The following is a 24,041-nucleotide window of genomic DNA, read 5'->3' as shown; positions in this document are numbered from 1 at the left end:
GTTGCAGTTAGGAATGGGAGGATGTTATTTGCTATCCTACATAGAACCTCTAACTTTAACAGTACCCATTCTGCAATCTGTTAATAAAATGTTCAATCAATCAATCAATCAATCAATCAATCAATCAATCAATCGTTCAATCAATCAATCAATCAATCAATCAATCAATCAATCAATCAATCAATCAATCAATCAATCAATCAAACCAAGTATGACTCAGTTCCCTTCGTTTTACAAAAGAGCCGTTCAAAAGAATCGGGTCATTCGCGAACGTCACATCACTACCAGCAGTACACTTTGCGTGGTCTCATTGGTTATGAATTAGACTTTAAAGTGTTCTCCCTCGCCAGCATTGCATACGAAACAGTCATATTTTCACAAGTGGACGGCTAACTGATGCTTTTTTTCAACTTTGCTATTGCTATTTATACAAAGAATATCTACTTTGACGACGTGTTTTGGAATGTCAAACTTATACCGTAGGTTCATGGGGAAGACTATTAGTGAGTAGCGTTAGCTAACTGGTCCTCTGGCGCCACGCAGTGGATACATGTCGTATTACCCAGGAGACCTTGACAGACCCTATAAATTATGTGGATACAAGGCAGAGCCCTGGGTGAAGGACGTGTATGTTATTAGGCTGCCATAGTTGTATCACGGGGATGTTCGCATGTAGGAGAGAACTTTTTTTTTGTGTGTGTAGGGGGGGGGGGGGGGGGGTACATTTTTGTGTGTCTGGGTAACTCGAATTAAGTTTGTGCTACTAAATTTACAAACACACACTAGATAGTCTGTTGGGGGCAAAGTACATGCTACACTCCCTACAACAACCACTGTTAACAAGACAGACCTTCATGCTCTCTCTCTCTCTCTCCTCTCTCTCTCTCTCTCTCTCTCTCTCTCTCTCTCTCTCTCTCTCTCTCTCTCTCTCTCTCTCTCTCTCCCTCCCTGTCAAGTCTCCACCTCAAAGCACTGCACCACTCACTCCCAGACACTCAGCCAGCCTTCATACTTCATATCGCATAGAAGACTTCCTTCTCTCCTCTTGTCAGTTCACTGGAGATCCAGCCTTGGGTAAGCTTTTGTTTGTCTTTTCACATGTTTCTTTCTCGTTGACGTCTCTCTCTCTCTCTCTCTCTGCCCTACCCAGCAAAGTGGAAGTAACCTTAATCTGCTGCTTCTGGTAAAAGTGCTTACAGCTGTCTCCTGCCTTCTCTCAGGAGGCTCAATTCAATATCAACCGTGGTGGCAGATTAACCAGACCTAAAATAACTCACGTAAACTTGTGCTTCTAAATCAAACAGTTTTTATAAGCCTGTATCTTGTTAGATAGATAAACGGGTGATGGATGACAGATTTAGGAGGATTAACGGTGGAATGTCTTGCCCCCCCCCCCTTGGGGTTCATATGCACTGAGGGGAGATTAGCCCACTGACACACTGAGATCTGAGAGAGAGAGAGAGAGAGAAGATAGCGAGAGAGTCAGTGATAGGAAGGAAAGGAGAAGAGAGGGAGACGGAAAGTGAACAGATGGCGTGTGGACGACGAGGTGGTGGTAGTAGCAGGAGTCACATGTTTCATTCAGCCACAGAAAGAAACTATCCCACGTCCCTCTCCGCGAGAGACTTAAAATACTATTTTTAAGTACAATTCAAGATGCCAGTGAGTTGAGGATTGAGATCGTTGAGCACTGGAATGAATGAAGTATACAAAAGGTGTCATCGGCCAATTGGGGATAATTTGCGTGCAGGATTATAACTGCCAAATGTTGTCTCCCCCTCCTCCCACGGCGTTGAGGATGCCCGGGCTGTGGACGTGTGTCCCACTGCCAACTTGTGTGATACCCCAAGTAATGAAAGAAAAGAGAGAGAGAGAGAGGGCGGGGGTAAGAGGAAGAGGGAGAGACTAAGGGGCCTTTCTCACTCACGTTTGGGGATCGAATCACTGCTCCCGGGAACGGGGGGGAGTGTTCTCACTCACCCCTTTTGGGATGCGAAACGGCGCTGATTCGTTTTACCCCCCGCTGAACGGGATCAGTTGGATTAGGTGGTCTCGGAATCGGGCCGAATTTTGGGCAGATAACACCACACAGCAAGAACTGGAGAATACCCACAAAAACGATATTTATGGGCAATTTGAGAGTTCAGACCTCAACCAAAAACAAGTGGATGAAAACATGAAGCCACGTTACAAACGCACAGCACTTCCCTGGCTCGCATTAGGCCTGGCAATTTTTGTTTGCCATGCTATTTTCTATACATTAGTTTCTTGTTTGAATGCATTTATTTCTATTAGACCAGTGGTGCCCAACAACAATGACATGTAATATAATTGCCACGAACGATGGGATAATGTTAGCTGCTGGACAGGCTAAGCTAACGCTATAGCGTTAACGTTAACCCTGCAAAACGCTCAAAAGCGGACTCTACAACAGAGTTCCATTCGTGAGAAAAGAGGTAGAACACACAGTGAATGTATCCGTTTTGTTTATTGCACGTTCTTTGCTGAAAAGAAAAAGTGCTACAGGCTATACTAGACTAGGCTAAGCTAACTAGCGTTAACCGTTAGCTTAGCGTTAGCCCTGGGAAACGCTCAAAAGCGAACTCTACAACACCATCCATTCGTGATAAAATGGGGTGGGTTATATTGACAAGGCTTGACAACAGAGGTTCAAATATAACTTCATATTTATTGCTTATTTATTCATTTTATATCAGCATCCAGTCTCCAGCGCCATGTTAACACTTCCTGTGTTTACATTTTCGAACGTGACATCATCGCCTACGGCAAGCGTAAACGCTCAAAAGGCAAACCGTAAACAGAACCCGGAACGAAACAAGACTGCAGTGTGTACGCAAACTAGAGGGGGGAGGGGGGGGGGGGGGGGGGGGGGGGGGGTTCGCATCAGATCTCGGAACGGGCCAGAACGGAACGGAATAGAAACGAATAGGGTGAGTGAGAAAGGGCCCTAAGGGAGAGAGGAAGAGAAAGTGAGCGAGAGAGAGGGGGGGGTAAGAGGAAGGGGGAGAGAGAAAGAGGGAGACTAAGGGAGAGACAGAGAGAAAGTGAGAGAGAGAGAGAGAAAGTGAACAGAAAGGGACATGGAGGGCTAATCCATTTCGAAATGCATTCCTTCTGAATGTGAGGTAGATGCCGTAATTAGATGTGGCTAGTTTGGTTCAAGGACTCCTCTGTTCATACGCTACGCTCACCCTATAGAGAGTGAGTGTGGTTGGGTTACACACATTTCCGTTTTGTTTTGTTTCTTCAAGAGGAGCGGCTGACGAATATAGACGGCGGGCGAGCGGTCTAAAATGGTTGAACAACAAACATACTAAAAATACATAATTGGAGACTGGTTCATATTCACTGAGATTGAGTTTCTGCTGCTCGTCAATCCATGAACCCCGTCGACTCGTTCTCTCAGAGCAGACCGACCGGATTGGCCATGGAATAGCAGAGAGTACAGTAGAGTAGGATGGAACAGAGTAGAGTGCAGAGCAGAACAGAACAGAACAGAACAACAGAGAGCAGAACAGAACAAAACAGAGCAGAGCAGAATAGAACAGAACAGAACAAAGCAGAGCAGAGAATACAATAGTAGTAGTAGTAGTTTATTTGTCACGTATAAAGTACAGGTACATTACATTTACATTTACATTTAAATGTAAACATTACAGTGAGATGCTTGGTTCATACACATGCAGCTCATTATAGTAATATTCCACAATTATTATAGATAATAGAATAGAACAGAACAAAGTAGAATGTGCTGTGGGTTCCTGCCTCTGGAACCACATACACCAACCCTAACTGGTTCATCAAATACCACCAGAACCCCCCCCCCCCCCATTCCTCCTATACTGTGCTGCTTTTAGATTTTTTTTTAAAGAATGGAACATATCAGTCACTTCTCCTTTAGGCTATATTGTTTAATCTCTCATCATCAGGATAGGCTCAGTGACTTAGTCTGAGCTCACGATGAGAAGCTAGACACTGTGACATCAGCAGCAGCAGCTCTGAACATGTGAAAGGTCTGTCTATTATGACATCATGGGCCCCTCTCAGGCACTTGTTATGCGAAACAGCATGCATATTGCATAGCATACAGGGTGTACTAATACATGTTAACTGACCGCCTGCCAAGCACAGCCAGGGGGTATAAGCCATAAGATTATTACAAATAGGCCACTGCTTGAATTTCTTGAATTCAATTTAGCTTTTTTTTCTTTTTGTATTTTTTTTTGTATTATTTTTTAAACATAACATAAAATTAGACACACACGCAGTAACAGTAAATATCCAAAGTAAATCACAGGACTATACATTCCATTTGAATCAATATAAATGTAGTTTACGAGATATATACCCAATACTTGCTATCCAATACAATACATACATATGCTCTTGCTCGCTCTCCCCCCCAGGACCCCCACTTGGATAATCCATCCATTTTCATTAGTTTCTAACCAGGCACTACAATTCATATGCTAGCCTTTATTCTCTCCACCACTTCTAACCAGATTGAAATGTTGGTTTCACTGACACCTAAAATCCTTGCTGTAGATATCTCTAGATAAATCACATCGAGATAGGTAAGAACCCATACCTTCCGGCACATTTTATCCGGTTGAATCCATCGTGATGCTATCAGCTTTTTAGCAGCTGTGAGACCGGATAAAACTAGTCTCTTTAGCTGTATAGGGGCTGCAAACTGAAAAACATCATTCAACAGCAATACAGAGGGGTGTACAGGTATGTTCAGAAATAAGAATTCTGATAATTGCAGGGTCACTTCTTCCCAGAATATCTTAACCGGTGGGCAATCCCAATACATATGCATAAATGTACCCTCATCACCATTTGTACATAAGGAACATAGATAATCTTGTCTAAGTCCCATTCTGTTCAATTTTTTTTTTTTTTTTTTTTTAACTTAAATTTTTTATTAACAGTTATTTAGACAGACAGCACTTACAAAAAAATAAATAATAAAAAATGAAGAAACTAGCATCACAATAAAAAACAAAAAGAAAAAACAGTGCACATAAATATTTACATGGGTATCACATGGTTAGTTGTCTGGTTCCCCTACTGTTGTTTTCTAGGTATTTGATATAAAGGTTGATTGTGTATCTCCCTTAAACAGGCATAAACAGGTAATTCCTACTCAAAGACGATAAATGCTGACTAAGGTTTGTATGTGTGATCTGGGTCCAGAGACCCTCCTTGAGCTTCTTTCTTCCCTTCTCCTTCGTCCTTTCTTTTTTTTTCTCTTGTTTATTAACTTTCACTTTGCCTTTTGGTTCACCCATACACAAACCACCTCATCCCTGAATATTTAATATCACACCGTTAAACAGACATAAATAATAAGGTATAAAAGCATTCAGCACTTGTAATATCCCAAAAACAAAATAGAAAATATTAACTAAAGTACAGGTGTGTGACATGGGTTCATAGACCCTGCTTGAACATCTTTCCTCCTTTACCCTTCGCTCTCTTGTGTTGCATTTGGTTCTTCCTCTGTGATGTCGTTCTCGTTCCTTTTATAATCCTCCCACTTTCCCCATCTTTCCCCAAATTTCTCTTCCTGTAACCTCAGCATGTGTGTTATCCTTTCCATATCCTGTATTTCTTCCACTATTCCTACCCATTTTGCTATTGTCGGTGGGTCTTCCTTGTACCACAGTCTCGTTATTGCTTTTCTGGCCGCTATCAACATTATCTTTATTAAATATTTGTCCCCCCCTTGTATTCCCTCGTGTGTCAGGTCTCCTAAGTAAAGCACCAGTCCTGTTTGTGGTAGCCCGTATCCTAATATTCTGATCATTGCTTCCCCTATCTCCTCCCAATACCCCTTCAGCTTCTGACATCCCCAGAATATGTGCGTGTGATTTGCCCCCTCCTTCCCACACATCCTCCAGCATGCTTTTTGTGTTGGTGCATATTTTCCCTTCAGCTCTGGGGTTATAAAGAATCTGATTATGTTTTTCCATCCAAATTCTTTCCATATTCTCGATCCTGTTGTTGAATGTTGTACCTCACATATGTTCCCCCATTCCTTCCCTGTTATTCCTATCTCTAGTTCTCTCTCCCATTTCTCCCTTATATAATCGGTCGTGTGTCCCTTGCTGGTCATTATAGCCCGGTATATTGCTGATATTACTCTTCCTTGCCCCCCTTCGTATGCCCATACTATCATCTTTATTATTCCATTCTGTTCCTCGTCTTTGGCCCCCCTTATTTCTTTGTTGTAGTAGTCTCTAACCTGTAGATATCTGAAGTGGTCCCTGTTTTCTAGTCCAAATTTCTCCTTTAATTTTTGTAGTGTCTGCATTTCTCCCTTCTCTATCATTTTGCATATTGCTGTTGCCCCCCCCCCTCTCCCACCTTCTGAATCCATGGTCTAACCTCCCTGGTTTGAATCTCTTGTCATGTGCTACCCATCTCAGGACCCCTGACTGCTTCTCCAATTTGTGTGTTTTTACTACTCTGTTCCATATGGTCAAGGTGCATTTGGTGATTGGATCTAATAGTCCCTCTTTTTCTTTAAATAGTTCCCTATCCCCCACCAGAGCTTGTCCATTCTGTTCAATCTTATAGGAGTCAGGACATGTCCTATGAATATAATTAAGATTAATTAATTAATTGTTGATGATCCGGGTTGCGTGACGCAATTCGAACATTTGCCCAGAATTCTTGCCAATCAAAATCTATTTCCAAGTCTGGTATATCCCTCCTCCAGACTGAGTCTAGGGGAAGGATTCCATACGAAGACGTTGGTAAGTGATGATAAAAATCAGATACGAAGCCTCTCGATGTCTCTCTTTCATAGAAGAATTTGTGATATCTGTGGTGCTCAATTGGTATCTTTAATGGGACTCCATGAGCCTTAAAACATTCCAATAACTGTGCGTAAAAATAATATGTGGAACTGGTGAGGTTAAATTTGTTACGTATATCTTGATAGCTACAAAAGCCCTGTTTGTTGAAAACATCTCCCAGTGTATGTATGCCCTGCTTTTCCCATTTGGGGTATCTGATAGGTCGTTTTCCAATAAGGAGTGCATTGTTATTGAATAGGGGAGTATGGCTATGCCATTTATGTTGGTTAGAATATTTGTTTTGTGTTTCACGCCATATCCGAATCACATGTGTAATAAGAGGGCCAAATTTCAATTCGCATTGCTTAATTGATAATATGGTGTATACTATGTTCTGCAGTATACTATGTCCTGCAGTCTATGTGGTGCTACTATATTTTCTTCTAAGTTTCTCCAGGATACAGATGCTTGGGAGTCAAACCAGGTTGTCAGTGGTCTTAAAGAGTACGCTTTAAAATAGTGGTAAAAGTCTGGAAATGCTAAACCTCCGTCGGCTTTGTTTCTCTGTGCGGTGGATCTTTTTATTCGTGGAGGTTTGTTATTCCAAATAATTTTATATGCGGTGGAGTGTAATTTTTTCCAGTATCCATCAGGAGGGGGTAACGGTAACATTGAGCTAATGAAGTTGATTCTAGGTAAAACATCCATCTTAACTATTGATACTCGGGCCTGTACTGAGTTTTTAAGTTTGAACCACCTGTCAAAGTCGTATTTGATCTTATCTTGGAATTTTGTGTAATTGTACTTCACCGTTTGGCTTATAGTAGGGAATACCTCAACTCCTAAACATCTGAAGTGTTTTACCATTGGTATTTTTTCTGGAAGGAGTATATTCTTTGCAGGGGCATTAAGTGGTAGGAAGGCCGACTTTGGCCAATTTATCCTAAATCCCGATAGATTGCCAAAGTCATCAATCAACTTGAGAAGATGAGGCATTGAGGTGGTAGGGTTTTGCATGAACAATATTATGTCGTCCGCATATAAACGAATATGATGTTGTGTGCCCTTAATTGTGATTGGTTCTATGGATTGGGATTGTCTTATATATTGTGCTAAAGGCTCTAATGATAAAGCGAATAGTCCGGGACTAAGAGGGCAACCCTGTCTGGAGGAGCGCGATACCGGAAAGATTTCGGAGGTGATTATACCTGTTGTAATCATGGCCGATGGGTCTTTGTATAATACTTATTGTAACTGAGAGGTACAATTCCCTGACTGTATTACTAGATATGATACTTACTACCACTACCTTTGTACTTAATATTCGGCCACCCAGTACTCGGCATAAATATATTATGATGAACACTGTCACGTAGATGAAACGGATCCAACACAAATGTACGAATTAGAAATAGGTCTTTATTTCTACACAGCGATGGTGTGTAGAGCAAGCACTTAATCAAATCAATCACATTTATGAATGGGAATTAGTATGCACTTTTATGGCAAGAGTATTTGTCGGTATATCAATAGAGAATGTCCAATCTCTGAAGGCGCAGGTGGTACATATACGACCTGGAATAGTTAAGGAATAACAGCAATGATACTTTAATGATTATATACTGGATACACTAAGGGGGGTTAATCCGGTCGCTTGTAAGCCGACAGGAGTAGGAAGGGGGGGGGGGGGGGTAGAATCCGGCTGCCTCATCCGGCCAAGGGTATCCCAGGTGAACCCACTGTAGTGCCGTTCAATGCGCCGGCGATCCTTGGACCACAGATGAAAGCAGGTGGACTCTCTGTGAGCCGGCTCTCTCCGGTCCACGGGGGAGAGACGTGAAGCGACCTCGTCTTGCAGAGCGTCTCCTCACCTTGCGTCCTCTCCAGGGGGGGGGGGTTCCAACACACGGCAGTGTCGGGGGTCTTTATCCATGGAATAATCAACGTATACAAAGCATAATCCGTGCCTGGGAAGGCGGGCTGTCGTCGGTAGAATAATCCGGTATACAGGTCCACTCGCTCGTCGGCTCTGGGGCTCCTCGGGTGCAGCTTCACGTGGGGTCAACCACCCTGGATAAGCAGCCAGTTTTCTGCCCGAAACGATGGGGTGCTGACTACGGTAGTATTCTCACCGCACGAAGCACTATATATTAACAGACTATTATTAGCTTAATAGACTACGTCCAACTCGACGATATAGTGCCAAATATGACTATTCAAATATTAATATACACGATGTCTCAATACTGATGGTAAGCCGAACTTGGCCTTACTCCCACACGTGGCGTCGCGGGGAGGCTTTACGCCTGTGACTCTATTGGAGGGTAAGAAACTGGACTGAAAAGGAAGTCCTACTTTAGTAGCGCAGTATATATACGCACTATGAACAAATAGTCCCATTAGTGGTGCGGTAGCCAGATTCCTACGCGGAACTAGGACTTGTTCGTACATGTTGAGCGGTACGTTTGAACTGGGTCTGAGGGGTATGGCAGCCTGGCACCAAGGTCTCGACCAATAGTAGAATGGAGACTATTATGGGATGTTCAGTAGGCTAGAATGGATATTCAATGCATATTGTACAAGGAATATACAAGGGATATCAGGGAATATTAGAGAATATACAAATACAATTAAATATATATATATAAATAAATATATATATTCGGTTTAATCTGGCCCTTCACAACAGCCACCCCCTGATTGGTCCCAGACCTAATCAGTTAAACAGAGACAGATTAATCGCGTTGTCTATTTACACATAAGGGTTTGCTGTAGGGGTCAGTCAACTTCACAAAGTCATAGGGTTATAGGGTCATGGTCATCATCGATTGTGTCTGGGAGTCGGGGCAGTTCTATGAGCCTCGCCACGGGACGGGTGTAAGTGCGACCCTGGACGAGCACTTCAGCTGCTCGGACCTTGCCGTCGGCACCGGTGATCACTTTGCTTACGCGGCCGGCCGGCCACATAGCTCTGGGCAGTGATTGATCAATAATCATGACGACTGTTCCTTCTGTCAAATTGTCTCTATCCTTTACCCACTTCTGGCGGGTCTGTAGAGACGGTAGGTAGTGCAGTAGGAAACTGCTCCAAAACTTGTCGGCTAATACTTGGCTGTACCTCCACATTCGTCGGCCGTTCGCTTCTTCAGGCCGGTACATTGTCTGGGGTAATGCAGGATCTAGCCGCCCCATCAGGAGTGTGTTGGGGGTAACTGGGTCGATATCCGCCACATCACTGGAGACATATCCGAGGGGCTTCGAGTTAAGTACTCCCTCAATCTCCGTGAGGACTGTCATTAGGACTTCTTCCGCCACAGTCTGGGCCCCAAGTACTGCGTACAGGGCTGTCTTTATGGAGCGCACTTCTCGTTCCCAAGTGCCACCGAAGTGGGGTGCGTTTGGGGGGTTGAATTGGAAATCAACCTGTGCTGGAGCGAGGTGGGTCTTAAGTTCTGAGCCCATAGCTTGGAAGCTCTCTCTCAGCTCTCTTTCGCCGCCTTTGAAGTTTGTCCCATGATCGGACAATAGGGTAGACGGTCTTCCTTTCCGTGATGTGAATCTACGGAAGGCCATAAGGAATGAGTCTGTGCTCATGGTCGGGAGAAGCTCGATGTGTATCGCTCTGGTGGTCATGCATTTGAATACAATACCCCACCGCTTCTCGGTTCCTCTTCCTTTCTTTATGTGCAGCGGGCCAAAGCAGTCCATACCCGTTGAGTGGAATGGCTTGTCACCGATTCGGAGGCGACATGGAGGAAGGTCAGCCATCCTTGGTATGCTGGGCTGCGCGCGCCACTTGCGGCAGTCTAGACATGTTCGCTGGAAGCGTCGTACCGCCTCTCTTCCTTGTAGGATCCAGTAACGACGTCTGATTTCCGCGAAGACTCTTTCTGCTCCTGCGTGATGTACATCCTCATCGTATTTCTTTATAATCAGCTCTGTGACCTTGTGTCGGCTGTTCAATACGATCGGGTATTTAATGTCATCCGGTAGATTGGGGGCTCTGCGTAGGCGACCACCCACTCTGATGAGGGTATGAGCGTCGCTCTCGGGGGCCAGATGAATTAATCTGCTGTCGGATGGGACGGGCTTTCCTCCCTGTAGACAGGCCAATTCATCGGGGAACGAGTCTCTCTGGGCTCGCTGCAGTAGAAGCAATTCTGCTTCCTCGTAGTTAGCTGCTGACATATCAGCGGGGGACTTGCACTCCGGGTGGTACCGCAGGAATGTTCTTTGTTGTGCACTCTCTATGGACGTGCAATCGTCTATGTTAGGGTCGGTGGAGGCTACGGTGCTCAATCCACAGAACACAGACTTCTTATTTTCCACCTCCTCTGGACTTGCTTCCCTCGGGATAGGCATGGGCCACTGTCCTTCCGGGAGTCTTAGGAATGCGGGGCCGTCACTGTAGACATTGCGACGGGTGAGGTCATCCAGGGGCATCCCCCGGGTGATGACGTCAGCTGGGTTCTGTTTTGTATCAACGTAGCGCCACTCTGTTTCTCCGGTTAACTCTTCGGTTAAGTCTTGAATCTCGGTGACTCTGACTCCCACGAAGACTTTGTACTTGCATGAGTCCGATTGGATCCAGGCGAGTACTGTCGTGGAATCTGACCACAGGATTGTTCTAGACACCGGTATGGTGAGCTCACGTTGGATGAGCGTGGCTAGGTGCGCTCCGGCTAGGGCTGCGCAGAGCTCTAGACGTGGGATAGATTGTTGCTTGCGTGGGGCTATTCTCGAGCGGGCGAGGACAAATGCTGTGTAGATCTCTCCCCCCCTTTCTTGGGCCCGCAAGTAGGCTACTGATCCGTATGCGACCTCTGAGGCGTCACTGAAGACGTGTAAGTCCATTTTACATGTCTCTGGCCTCACCGTGGGTGGGAAGTAGCTTCGGCGCATATTAACGCCTGGGAGTGAGTGGAGCTCCATCTCCCACTCTCTCCAGGTGGATGCAAGGTGTGCGGGAATGGGGTCGTCCCAGCCCTGGTCCTTGTCCCACAATGCTCGTACAATCATTTTTGCCCTGGTGGTGTACGGTAGAATACATCCTAGCGGGTCATATTGTCGGGCGAGTGTTGTGTACACACTCCGTCTGGTGGTCGGCGCCGCCGCCGGCCTTCCCTGCTCCGTAGTCAGGGGCTTGTGTCTGTAGTGAAGCGAATCTGTTTTGAATCGCCACACCAATCCCAGGGTCATCTCCTGGGCTTCTCCCGGGATTGTAGCCATCCAGGTCTCGCTGCTGGCTGCCTTGTCCTCGGAGGAGAGGCTGCGCAGTACTTGCGGATCGCTGCTGGCCCACTGCCTGAGATCAAAGCCGCCTTTGATCAATGAGGCGCGGAGTTTAATCAGGAGAGCCTCGGCTTCTTCCTGGGTTGAAAGGCTTTGTAGACAGTTGTCTACGTAGAAGCTGTTCTTTACGCTGTGTCGGACCTCTTCGTCCGCTGCTGGGTCCTCTGCTACATGTTTCTGTAGTGCAAATGTAGCACAGCAGGGGCTGCACGTCGTTCCGAAGGGGAGGACTTCCCATTGGTAGATGGCTGGGTGCTCATCTCCTGGCTTCTCTCTCCATAGGAACCGTAACAGGGGCTTGTCCTCCTCTACTAATCTCACCTGCAGGAACATTCCTTTAATGTCCCCGCTGATGGCCACCCTTTCCTGGCGGAAGCGGAGTAGAACGCCGAGTAGGGAGGGGCCGAGTGTGGGACCGGGCAGTAACTCTTTATTCAGATTTTGGGATCCGATCTGGTAGCTGCAGTTAAATACTATGCGGTCTTTACCGTTGTGATGGACCTTGTGGTGAGGCACGTACCACGATTCAGTGGTCTGGTCAGCCTCTTTAATGTCCATCTTTGTGACGTGTCCCGCTGTGATGAGCTTCTCAATCTCAGCGCGGTATACACTCTCTTGGGCGGGGTTCTTGGCTAAGCGCCGCTCCGTGTTCAGCAGGTACCGTTCTGTGGCGTCTGTCTTGGCGTGGAAAGTAGGCATTCCTTCTCGCCGCAGGAGTGGCGTGGCGTATCTCAACACGCCGTTGACCGGGACTCTCTTGGTCCCTGTCTCGAGGAGGTGAATGGCGTAAATGTCATCTTTAGAGCGAATGTCTTTCTTTCCGTTCTTAAAGGGCATTTGTTCCAAGGTCCATAGCCGCTCTACGTGTTGCAGGAGTGCGGTTTCTCCCTCCGTGACTCGGGAGTGGAGACATCTAGTGGCTGTACTTCGGTTGAGAGATTTGGCGAGCGGGCCTTGGAGAGTCCATCCCAAACGGGTCTCGACTGCTGCAGGACAGCCTCGGGGTCCGGTATGAACCCGGTCTATCGGGACAATGAGGTCTGCATGGTCGGAGCCTATCAACAGGGTCGGCATAGCATTGTCTATGAGCGGGATCGGTAACTTGCGCAGATGTGCATATTTCTCCATCAGCTTGGCGACGGGGTATGTGTACCGCGACAGTCCTATTTCTTGGCTGGTGAAAGCGTCTGTAATCTGGTACCGTCGCTCAGGCTGGCCGCTTGCTGCGATAGAGAATGAGACATTCTCGCCCTTTATCGTCTTCAAATCTCGTCTTATTGTCCGAATTGTCATTTGGGTTTCGCTTCCCCGCGGCCCTAGCTGGGCCGCAGCGGAGGCGAGCAGAAGGGTCTTCTCTGACCCGTCATCGAGGACGGCGTAAGTGTCCAGGACTTTATTCTGGTAGCTTAGTGTCACACGCACTACTTTTAGGAGTACTCGGGCTCCACTGCTGCTGGCGGGATCGATGTACATGACGCTCGCTTTGCTGCTGGATGGTGCGGGTGAAGGGCGCCGTCTGTTACTGTCGTGAAGTATGTCCAGATGGGCTCCATCGCACTTGGTGCACCTTTTCTTTAAGCGGCATTCGGCTGCCATGTGTGAGCGCGCACAGCGAAAACAGCGCTTGTTGGACTTTATCCATTGACTTGCTTCCTCCGCGTTCAGCTTGGGGAAGGAGTCACATTGCGCTAGCCAGTGTTCTTTCTCACAGTAGGGGCACACTATCTTCCACTTCTCCGTTCTGGAGGGGGTACTGTGGCTCCTGCTGCTCGGTACTGACTCCGATTGGTGCATCACAGTCACCGATCTTCTTCCATCATTTAGTCGTCTGGTTCCTTCTCTGGAGCCAGGGGTGCTCCGTCCGAATGTATCTAGCCGTAGGCTGCTGACTTCTCTCGCCAGGAAGTCTGCTAGATCGAGGAGGTTCGGTTCGGGGCCATTCGGGTCTCGGTGGTCTCTCTGCCGCCTAAAACGCTCCTGTCGAGCGGGCGGCAGCTTCTCCAAGATCCTTTCCACATTTGAGTTGGCGTAAAGTTCATGCCTCCCCTTCTCTCTCTGCGCTCCCAACATCCCTACCAGGGACTGCACTCTGATGGACAGGTCGTCCAGTGCTCGATTGTCTATTGCTGGGGGTAAGCGGTCGATGTGTCGGATCTCCTGGATCACGTAATCCCATATGCGCCCATACCTCTGGTCCAATGCTACCAGCGCTGCTGTGTATGGGGTGGTGGAAGTCGCGTAGGCGAGCGCTATATTATGTGCGCGGGGTACCTTTAAGTGCTTCAGTAGGATGGCGTATTTGTGGCGTTCATCCAATACATCCACCAACATGGTCTCCAGACACATGCGGAGTTCTGTATACTGGTCCCGGTTCTCTTGGGTGAAGTCGGGTACCATAGGCGTGCCAATGTATGACGCTGACTGTGGATACATCGGCGAGCGTTGGGGGAGAGGCCTCCTAGGCGAGTCTCCTCCCGCTCCTTGGTATGGGCTGGTACCGGCAGTGTACCATGGCCCGCTTGTCCAGGTGCTGTTCCTCGGTGCGGGTTGTGCGTCGTGCTCACCCGTGTATAGAGTCGGGGGTCTGTAGCGCAGCTCCGCGGGAGTATAGCCTGGGCTGTACCGGACCTCCTGGTCCGGTAGAGTACTGTGCTGTCGTCGGGCGTGGTTCTCCTCCTCTTCCTCTTCGTCTTCAGTTAGGTCATCCAGTGCTTGTAGTCTCTGGTTTAGCCTCTCCACAGGATATGCTGCTCCTTCCCGGTTGCTAGGTCTCGCTTGGACCGGTGGGGGGAGGTGGTCTGTGGGGGGTATAGACCTCGTCTGTTGGTCAAGTTCAGGGTTGTTTACTCGGCTAGGGGATGCCGCCCTGGAGGTGTGTCTAGACGAGTTCCTGGAGCCTCTGGCGGAGGGAGAGGGTGTTGTCCGTCTGATCAGCTGTTCTATTAGTTGCGCTTGCTGTCTGTCGCGCTCTGCGTCCCGTAGAGCACCAGCAGCTGCTCGCTGGCTGTCTGCTCGGTCTCGGGCCACATTCTCTTCCCTCTGAATGAGTCTTATTTCTAGACGTATATGCTCTTCTTCGCTCCGCTGCTGGATCTGCAGTCGGTCGCGTTCAGCAGCGGCGTTCAGGCTGATGAGGAAGGCCTGCTGTAGGGTCCTCTCTGCCTCGCTGGGAGAAGGCGGTTGTATAGGGGAGCCTTCCCTCGGGGTACTCCTTGCGGAGCCTTGGAGCTCTATCTCCACGGTGCTCTCCCCGTCTTCTTCCGTGCCGAGTTCTCTCTCGGTAGCGTTGTATTCCTCCCGGGACTCATCGGGGACTACTTCTTCAGTACTGGCGGGGTGTGAAGTCATGTCTGGTTCCCACTGGTCCCCACCGTGAACTTGGTCAGTTACATTAGAACCCGTAGGGGCCTCTATGGTCGGGGTAGTCTGGGCGTTGGGGTTAGACATACTTTTACTTTCTAGTTTTACCGCGTTTACTGTTAGTAGAAGACTAGGTTGTTGACTGACAGCGTAAGCCTCTAAGTACTGAGGGAGCCGTCGTTCGCGCTGCGGGCGTTGGTTAGGAGGATCGTTTCGTGGAGTGTTCATCATAGGCCATTTCAATATTAATAACACTATATTAATATTACACTAATTACCCTCCGGCTCGAAGGACCAATTGTAACTGAGGGGTACAATTCCCTGACTGTATTACTAGATATGATACTTACTACCACTACCTTTGTACTTAATATTCGGCCACCCAGTACTCGGCATAAATATATTATGATGAACACTGTCACGTAGATGAAACGGATCCAACACAAATGTACGAATTAGAAATAGGTCTTTATTTCTACACAGCGATGGTGTGTAGAGCAAGCACTTAATCAAATCAATCACATTTATGAATGGGAATTAGTATGCACTTTTATGGCAAGAGTATTCGTCGGTATATCAATAGAGAATGTCCAATCTCTGAAGGCGCAGGTGGTACATATACAACCTGGAATAGTTAAGGAATAACAGCAATGATACTTTAATGATTATATACTGGATACACTAAGGGGGGTTAATCCGGTCGCTTGTAAGCCGACAGGAGTAGGAAGGGGGGGGGGGTAGAATCCGGCTGCCTCATCCGGCCAAGGGTATCCCAGGTGAACCCACTGTAGTGCCGTTCAATGCGCCGGCGATCCTTGGACCACAGATGAAAGCAGGTGGACTCTCTGTGAGCCGGCTCTCTCCGGTCCACGGGGGAGAGACGTGAAGCGACCTCGTCTTGCAGAGCGTCTCCTCACCTTGCGTCCTCTCCAGGGGGGGGGGTTCCAACACACGGCAGTGTCGGGGGTCTTTATCCATGGAATAATCAACGTATACAAAGCATAATCCGTGCCTGGGAAGGCGGGCTGTCGTCGGTAGAATAATCCGGTATACAGGTCCACTCGCTCGTCGGCTCTGGGGCTCCTCGGGTGCAGCTTCACGTGGGGTCAACCACCCTGGATAAGCAGCCAGTTTTCTGCCCGAAACGATGGGGTGCTGACTACGGTAGTATTCTCACCGCACGAAGCACTATATATTAACAGACTATTATTAGCTTAATAGACTACGTCCAACTCGACGATATAGTGCCAAATATGACTATTCAAATATTAATATACACGATGTCTCAATACTGATGGTAAGCCGAACTTGGCCTTACTCCCACACGTGGCGTCGCGGGGAGGCTTTACGTCTGTGACTCTATTGGAGGGTAAGAAACTGGACTGAAAAGGAAGTCCTACTTTAGTAGCGCAGTATATATACGCACTATGAACAAATAGTCCCATTAGTGGTGCGGTAGCCAGATTCCTACGCGGAACTAGGACTTGTTCGTACATGTTGAGCGGTACGTTTGAACTGGGTCTGAGGGGTATGGCAGCCTGGCACCAAGGTCTCGACCAATAGTAGAATGGAGACTATTATGGGATGTTCAGTAGGCTAGAATGGATATTCAATGCATATTGTACAAGGAATATACAAGGGATATCAGGGAATATTAGAGAATATACAAATACAATTAAATATATATATATAAATAAATATATATATTCGGTTTAATCTGGCCCTTCACAACACCTAACCCCATCCTTTCTACTACTGCCCATAAATAAGACCATTCCAACCTATCAAAGGCTTTCATCGCATTCAGGGACAGCATCGCTATAGGTGGGGTGTCATCCTTGCTGGCATCTAGCACATGTAGTAACCGTCTTATATTATCCGTGATCAAGCGGCCTCTTATGAAGCCAGTCTGATCAGGATGAACTAAAGATGTCATATGCTTTTGAAGTCTGATGGCTAATACCTTGGAATACAGCTTGATATCGGTTCCGAGGAGGCTCAAGGGTCTATAACTACCGCAATCGGTGGGGTCTTTGTCTTTTTTAAGGAGGACTGTTATGAGTGCAATATTGTCGATCTTATGGAAATTCTCCTCCTTGATTGAGTATAAAATCATATTAAGTAATAGGGGTCCAATTACATCCCAGCATGAGAGGTACATTTCTGGTGGGATACCGTCCCTTCCAGGAGCCTTACCAATTTGCATTTCAGATATAGCCTCCCTAAGTTCATCTAGTGTGATGGGTGTTTCTAACTGTTTAGCGTCTTCTTCTGATCGTTTAGGTAGGTTAATTTGATTAAGATATATATCCATTTTGTTTTGATCGAAGGCCATTTCTGAACAGGAGCGGAGCTCATGACCGACGTGACCACTACATGCTGTTGTCAAACCGGAAGTCTCAATTTAGCTTTCTACGTGTGTACGTGTGTGTGTGCGTGTGCGTGTGCGTGTGCGTGTGTGTGTGTGAAGGTAAGGTAAGGGCCTCTGATCAGGCTGTGATCTGTCTCGGTTGGCTGCAGGGTTCAGTCATAGTAACTCAAGTTGGATTCACGCACATGGCTCTTTTCTCTGTCTGTTCTTCCTGATCTTTGAATAAGAGAAATAATTCCGGTAGCAGCGCTGCTCCCACAAAGATTGAATTTCCTCAATGTCACGATGACATCATTGTCCGGTCCTTCTCAAATTGGTTACGGGTCTAGATTCATATCAAAATACAGACATGTTCATGGCTTCTTAAACCAGAACCCAAATGGTAAATGGACTGCATTTATATATAGCACTTTCCCCCCCCCCAAATCACACATTTATTCATCCATTCATTCACCCACACACACACACACAGAGATGACAGCATGCTCATTGGGAGCAGTTATAGGGGTTCAGTGTCTTGCTCAAGGACACTTCGACATGAACATCGAACCAGGGAACCTTCAGATTACCAGACGGCCGCTCTACCTCCTGAGCCACCGCCGCCAACTCAACCAAAATGTGTTGGGCCCAAGCTTATTAAAAAGGTACTAGCAGTCTCGTCATTGGGGGACCCACCGGAGACCTACGACAACCCAATTCGGGTCCCGATCCATAGTTTTACAAACACCGGTGTAGAGCGTCGTCCCTTCATTGATGCTACATACAGGAGATTCCTGCATGGACGCATGTATGGCTACATGGCATGTCTGAGTGAAATGAGCTGTGATTCTGTTTATTCTGCCGTGTGGTCACATGGTCACAGGGTGAAGGAGAGGCTGACCTCCTGACTATACTCTCTCTCTCTCTCTCTCTCTCTCTCTCTCTCTCTCTCTCTCTCTCTCTCTCTCTCTCTCCCTCATAGACATGTATTAACAAGCTTGAAATGTCTCGGTGCTTGTGTGCAGAATACAAGGGGGAGGATCTACTCAGAGCTGTACAGAGAACCCTTGTAGAGTAGAGACATCTTTAGTATCCCCCAACGGGGTGATTAATTTGGCAGCAACACAGTTTGAAACATAAAAAGACATTAAGATTTAGTCCTAAAACACATACAGCCTAAAGGATATATATTACCAGAACGTTGGTAATATGAAAAAATGAAGTGCACAACAGACATAACAGTAACAAAGAACAACATTCAAGTTTCTTTATTAGTTGTCATACAAAAATACAGAATACTTTTATATGAAATGCTTTTTTCTGTTTTGCTCCTGAGAGTGTGCTAGATAAAAATAGATAAAGTATAAAATAGAAAGTCAAAAGTACGTAACTAAAGTGTAAACAATAGTGTTCATCAATATACAATACAGAGTAGAAAAAATCAGTAAGTGAGTTACAATACAATACACTATACAGTACAATGCAGAAATGGGATGAGGTACGACTTAGGGTAAGGTGCAATGAGGTATGGGTTGTAGTGCAAATCTCATCACAATTAATGAGTCTTAGTCCAATACCCTCCGGTTACAAGTTCAAACTTTGAATAGCCTCTGGGACAAGAGAGCGACTATATAATAATAATAATAATAATAGATTTCATTTGTAATGCGCTTTACAGTTGCGGGGCAACTCTCAGAGCGCTAATATCTGTTCCTGCTCCGTCTAGGCATGATACCTACGAGGGAAGGAGAGAATAAAGAGGGTGCAGAGACGGTCCTGGAGAACATCCTGAGCTTTCTTAACGACCCTCTTCTGGTGAACAAGGCAGAGGTCATTCAGATCACAGCCTATGATTTTACAGGCAGGAAAATGGATAATAATAGAGTAGAACATAATAATAATAGTAGAATGGCAGTATATTATATCAATAGTAGTGGCTCAGGAGGTAGAGTGGTCGTCTGGTAATCGGAAGGTTTCCGGTTAGATTCCCGCACCCTCCCGGGCAGCGTTTCGAAGTGTCATTGAGCAAGACACTTAACCCCTACTTGCTCCCGATGAGCAGGTTGGCTCCTTGCATGGCTGCCTCTGCCGTCGATGTGTGAATGTGTTAGTGAGTGGTTGAATGTGAGGAACACAATTATAAAGCGATATATAACCCTGGACACCTTCAAATCCGCTCTAAAAACACACCTCTTCACCAAGGCTTTCCCCATCAGTTAGTTTTAGATTAAATTAGGTCCATTATCCCCTACTTTCCCTCATCCCCTCTTCCCCCTCCCCCCCTACTTTCCTTGCCCTATTTTTTGTCCTGATTGTAAAGCGACCTTGGGTTCTATGAAAGGCGCTATATAAATTTGATTTATTATTATTATTATTATTATAAATTCTCTCTCTCCTCATCGATGATAATACTGCTGTCAGGAGGCTCCAGTATCATCCCCAAAAGCTGGATGTTCCTTTTTAAAATCATGCTCATCAAAAAAATTGAAATTATTCACTTTGGTCAGCACTTCATCAGGTTTGTCACAGCTTTCTTCCCTTTCCTCTCCATCTGACTCGATCCCCTCCCATGCAGAACGGGAGTCACCCACGCCAAGTTCCCTCTCGACTTATATTTCATCTTAACTTTCCTTATTTCCCTTTTCATGTTTTTAGCTGCCTCTGCTCTATGGTCCGAAATATGTTTTTTTTAATTCAAAACAGATGTAGTTATCCAAGGCTTGTCGTTAGGGAACACTGCTTTCACTAACTGGTCTGCTGGACTATGTTTGTACTAGGGTGAAAGAAACAATCCCCACTACCAAAATGAAAGTTTACCCAAATCAAAAACCCTGGGTAGACAAATCCGTCCGTGAAGCTCTGAGAGAGCGCACCAAAGCATACAACGACGGCCTAGAGGCAGGCAACATGAACGACCACAAGGTGGCGCGATACAACGTAAGGAGGACAGTGTCAGAGGCCAAACGACGCTACAGGGATAAAATTGAACTCCAGTTTGAACAAGCTGACTCTAGAGCTATGTGGCAGGGGCTCAAAACGATGACAGACTACAAAGGCGCCTCCCTCAAACTGAACAGTGACATCTCCTTAGCAGATGACCTCAATACCTTCTATGCGAGGTTTGATGCTGGTAATAACAACACCAGCTCACAAGCCTCGGCAATGGGGGGGGGGGGGGGTCGGCTGCTGATGGAGGCGCAGTGTTCAGGGTAACAGAGCATGAGGTGAGGCGGATCAGGAAGGCAGCAGGTCCAGACGGCATCCCCGGCCGCGTCCTAAAAGTCTGTGCCGACCAACTGGCCCCAGTATTCACTGACATATTTAACCTGTCCTTAGAACAGGCTGTCATCCCCACCTGCCTGAAGAAGTCCACTATTATCCCTGTACCCAAAAAATCCAAGCCTGCTTGCCTCAACGACTACCGCCCTGTAGCTCTCACCTCCATAGCCATGAAGTGCTTCGAGAAGCTAGTAAAGGGCTACATCTGCTCCTCCCTCCCCATCAACATGGACCCCTGCAATTTGCATACCGCCCCAACAGGTCCACGGAGGACGCCATATCCCATGTGCTGCACACAGCAGCATCACACCTGGACAAGAGGCAGGGGAACTATGTGAGAATGCTATTCATCGACTACAGCTCGGCATTCAATACCATAGTCCCCTCCATACTCATAGCCAAGCTCAGGGACCTGGGCTTGGGCTATGACCTCTGCCAGTGGGTCTTGGACTTCCTGACTGGCAGACCCCAGGTGGTGAGAGCAGGCAACTGCACCTCCTCATCCATCACCCTCAACATAGGGGCCCCCCAGGGCTGTGTGCTGAGTCCCCTCCTCTACTCCCTGTACACACACGACTGTGTGGCTCAGCGGAGTAGCAATACAATCGTCAAATTTGCTGACGACACAGTGGTGGTGGGCCTGATCTCTGCCAACGACGAGAGGGCCTACCTGGAAGAGGTCAAGGTCCTGGCGGGATGGTGCCAGGAAAACAGCCTCTCCCTGAACGTCAGCAAAACAAAGGAGATGATTGTGGACTTCAGGAGGTCGGGGGTCAAGGACTACAGCCCCCTCAGCATCGACGGGGCACCGGTTGAGAGAGTCAACAGCTTTAAGTACCTCGGAGCCTACATATCCGAGGACTTGACATGGACCACACACATTAACAGTGTTGTGAAGAAGGCACGACAACGCCTCTACTTCCTCAGGCGCCTAAGGAAGTTCCAAGTCAGCCAGAAGATCCTTAAGAACTTCTACTCATGTACAATAGAGAGCATCTTGACCGGCAACATCACCTCCTGGTTTGGGAATAGCACTGCACAAGACCAAAGCAGACTACAAAGAGTGACACGTTCAGCCGAACGCACAATTGGAGGGGGGCTCCCCACCCTCCAGAACATTTACTACAAGCGTTGCAAGGGCAAGGCTAAGAGAATCATTAAAGACTCCAGTCACCCGAACAACTGCCTCTTTGAACTGCTGCGGTCAGGCAAGCGATACAGGAGTCTCAAGGCGAGCACAGAAAGACTCAGAAGAAGCTTCTATCCCCAGGCCATCAGGCTGCTAAACGAACAATGAATGAACACTACACAACAACAACCACCAAACGCACATAGCACACACATCCACACGCACACACTCACTTTAAACAAACACACTGTAGCACCCACTCCACACACTTATAGCACACACCCACTTTAAACAAACACACTGTAGCACCCACTCCCCACACTTTATATTATGGATGAAGGATTGCACTACAACTCGTACACCTTACTGTAAATTGTACCTAAAATTGTACCTCATCCCATTTCTGCTTTGCACTAGATAGTACTGTACATTAGTACACTGCATAGTATTGTGTATTGTATATTATATGGTAACTCAGAACATTGTACATATGTCTATACCGAACACTGTGACCTCATTTTCTTCTTCTAAATTCATGCTATATTATGTTATTATGTTATTTGATACTATCTTGTCTAGCACAGTCTCTGGAGCGTAACAGTAAGAAGCATTTTGTATGAAAGTATTCTGTACTTCTGTATGACAACTATTAAAGAACTTGAACTTGAACTTGAACTGCTTTCAGTTATTGATATTAGTAAAACACTGCAACCAAGGAAACTATAAAAGAAGGAAGCGTCATCACCACGTCACTGTGTAGCGCGTGAAACGCACATTGGTGCCAAGTGTGGACACTTTCAGTTCGGCCGACATTGAGTTGAATGGGATGTCATTTAAACAGGTTATTACCTCGGATGTCAGAATCATCTGCAATTAATTGCATGGTTAACTAGCTAAAGTTTGATATATTGGTTGATGTATATTTCCTCAGAAAACCTTTATATTTAGAATTTGAATACAGGCTTCAATAGAACTGGCACCAAAGTCTGGCACCAAGCAGGGTATAGAACCAGGCATGCGTTGGTGATTTCAACTCTGGTTGCACACGTTATATTGACGGCACGTGCACGCGCATGCGCATAAATGTTCAGATATGGTGGAAAAACAAACAATGTTTTAAATGTAATTGTAGTTACATTGTTAATTTAGTTTGTATTTACTTTTCTAGTTTAAGTTAATTCAATTAAATAAATTGTTTTACACACAAACACAAAAGCAAACTTAAAATAATCAGACAACTTGTGTTTACTTGAAAATTATTGGTGATAATTTGATTCATGGGGCTGAATCCCCTTTCACATTCTGCAGTGCTGCATTGAATTACTTTTGTGCATACGTATTTTACTGTAGTGTAGTGGTTGGATAGGATAGGATGGAATAGACACAGAGCTCCCTGCCCCCTCAGGTTTGGTGTAAACTAGGGGTGCAACGATGCATCGATTAATCGAAATGCATCGATTCTAATGTGTTCGATTCGATGCATCGACCTGGAGGGTCATAGTGGAATAGTTAGAATCGATTATAATCGTAATTAATTAAAAAAAAAAAAAAAAATTGTGTATTGTTTTTATTGACCTATAGTCTATTCATGCTGAGTGAATCAGTTCCCCCAGCCACATTTGTGTATTCAACATTGTTTGGGGAATTAACTGATTAAAAAAATTTATCGAATCGAATCGTGGTCAAATGAAGAGATTTCATGATGCATTGAATCGTTGCCTGAAGCATCGTAATCGAATCGTTGTGAGGTCGAATCGTTACACCCCTAGTGTGAACGATGGTCTCAGGGGGCTTTCACTCAGGC

The 24,041-nt window shown here is 46.4% G+C and overlaps 1 protein-coding gene across 2 annotated transcripts in view; it reads left to right on the top strand.

The window, feature by feature from the left end:
- The first annotated feature begins 998 nt into the window (after positions 1 to 998).
- The window catches only part of tns3.2 (tensin 3, tandem duplicate 2), a 258,371-nt gene continuing 235,328 nt past the window's right edge, over positions 999 to 24,041 (top strand). For both annotated transcript variants that reach the window (XM_084308688.1, XM_084308687.1), the window contains exon 1: positions 999 to 1,074. The gene's annotated coding sequence lies outside the window, so the exon portion shown is untranslated. The remainder of the gene's footprint in view (positions 1,075 to 24,041) is intronic.

The sequence above is a fragment of the Notolepis coatsorum genome, assembly GCF_963971535.1.
Source record: "Notolepis coatsorum genome assembly, chromosome: 2".
NCBI classification, from domain to species: Eukaryota; Metazoa; Chordata; class Actinopteri; order Aulopiformes; family Paralepididae; genus Notolepis; species Notolepis coatsorum.
This window is presented reverse-complemented; position numbering and strand designations above follow the sequence as displayed.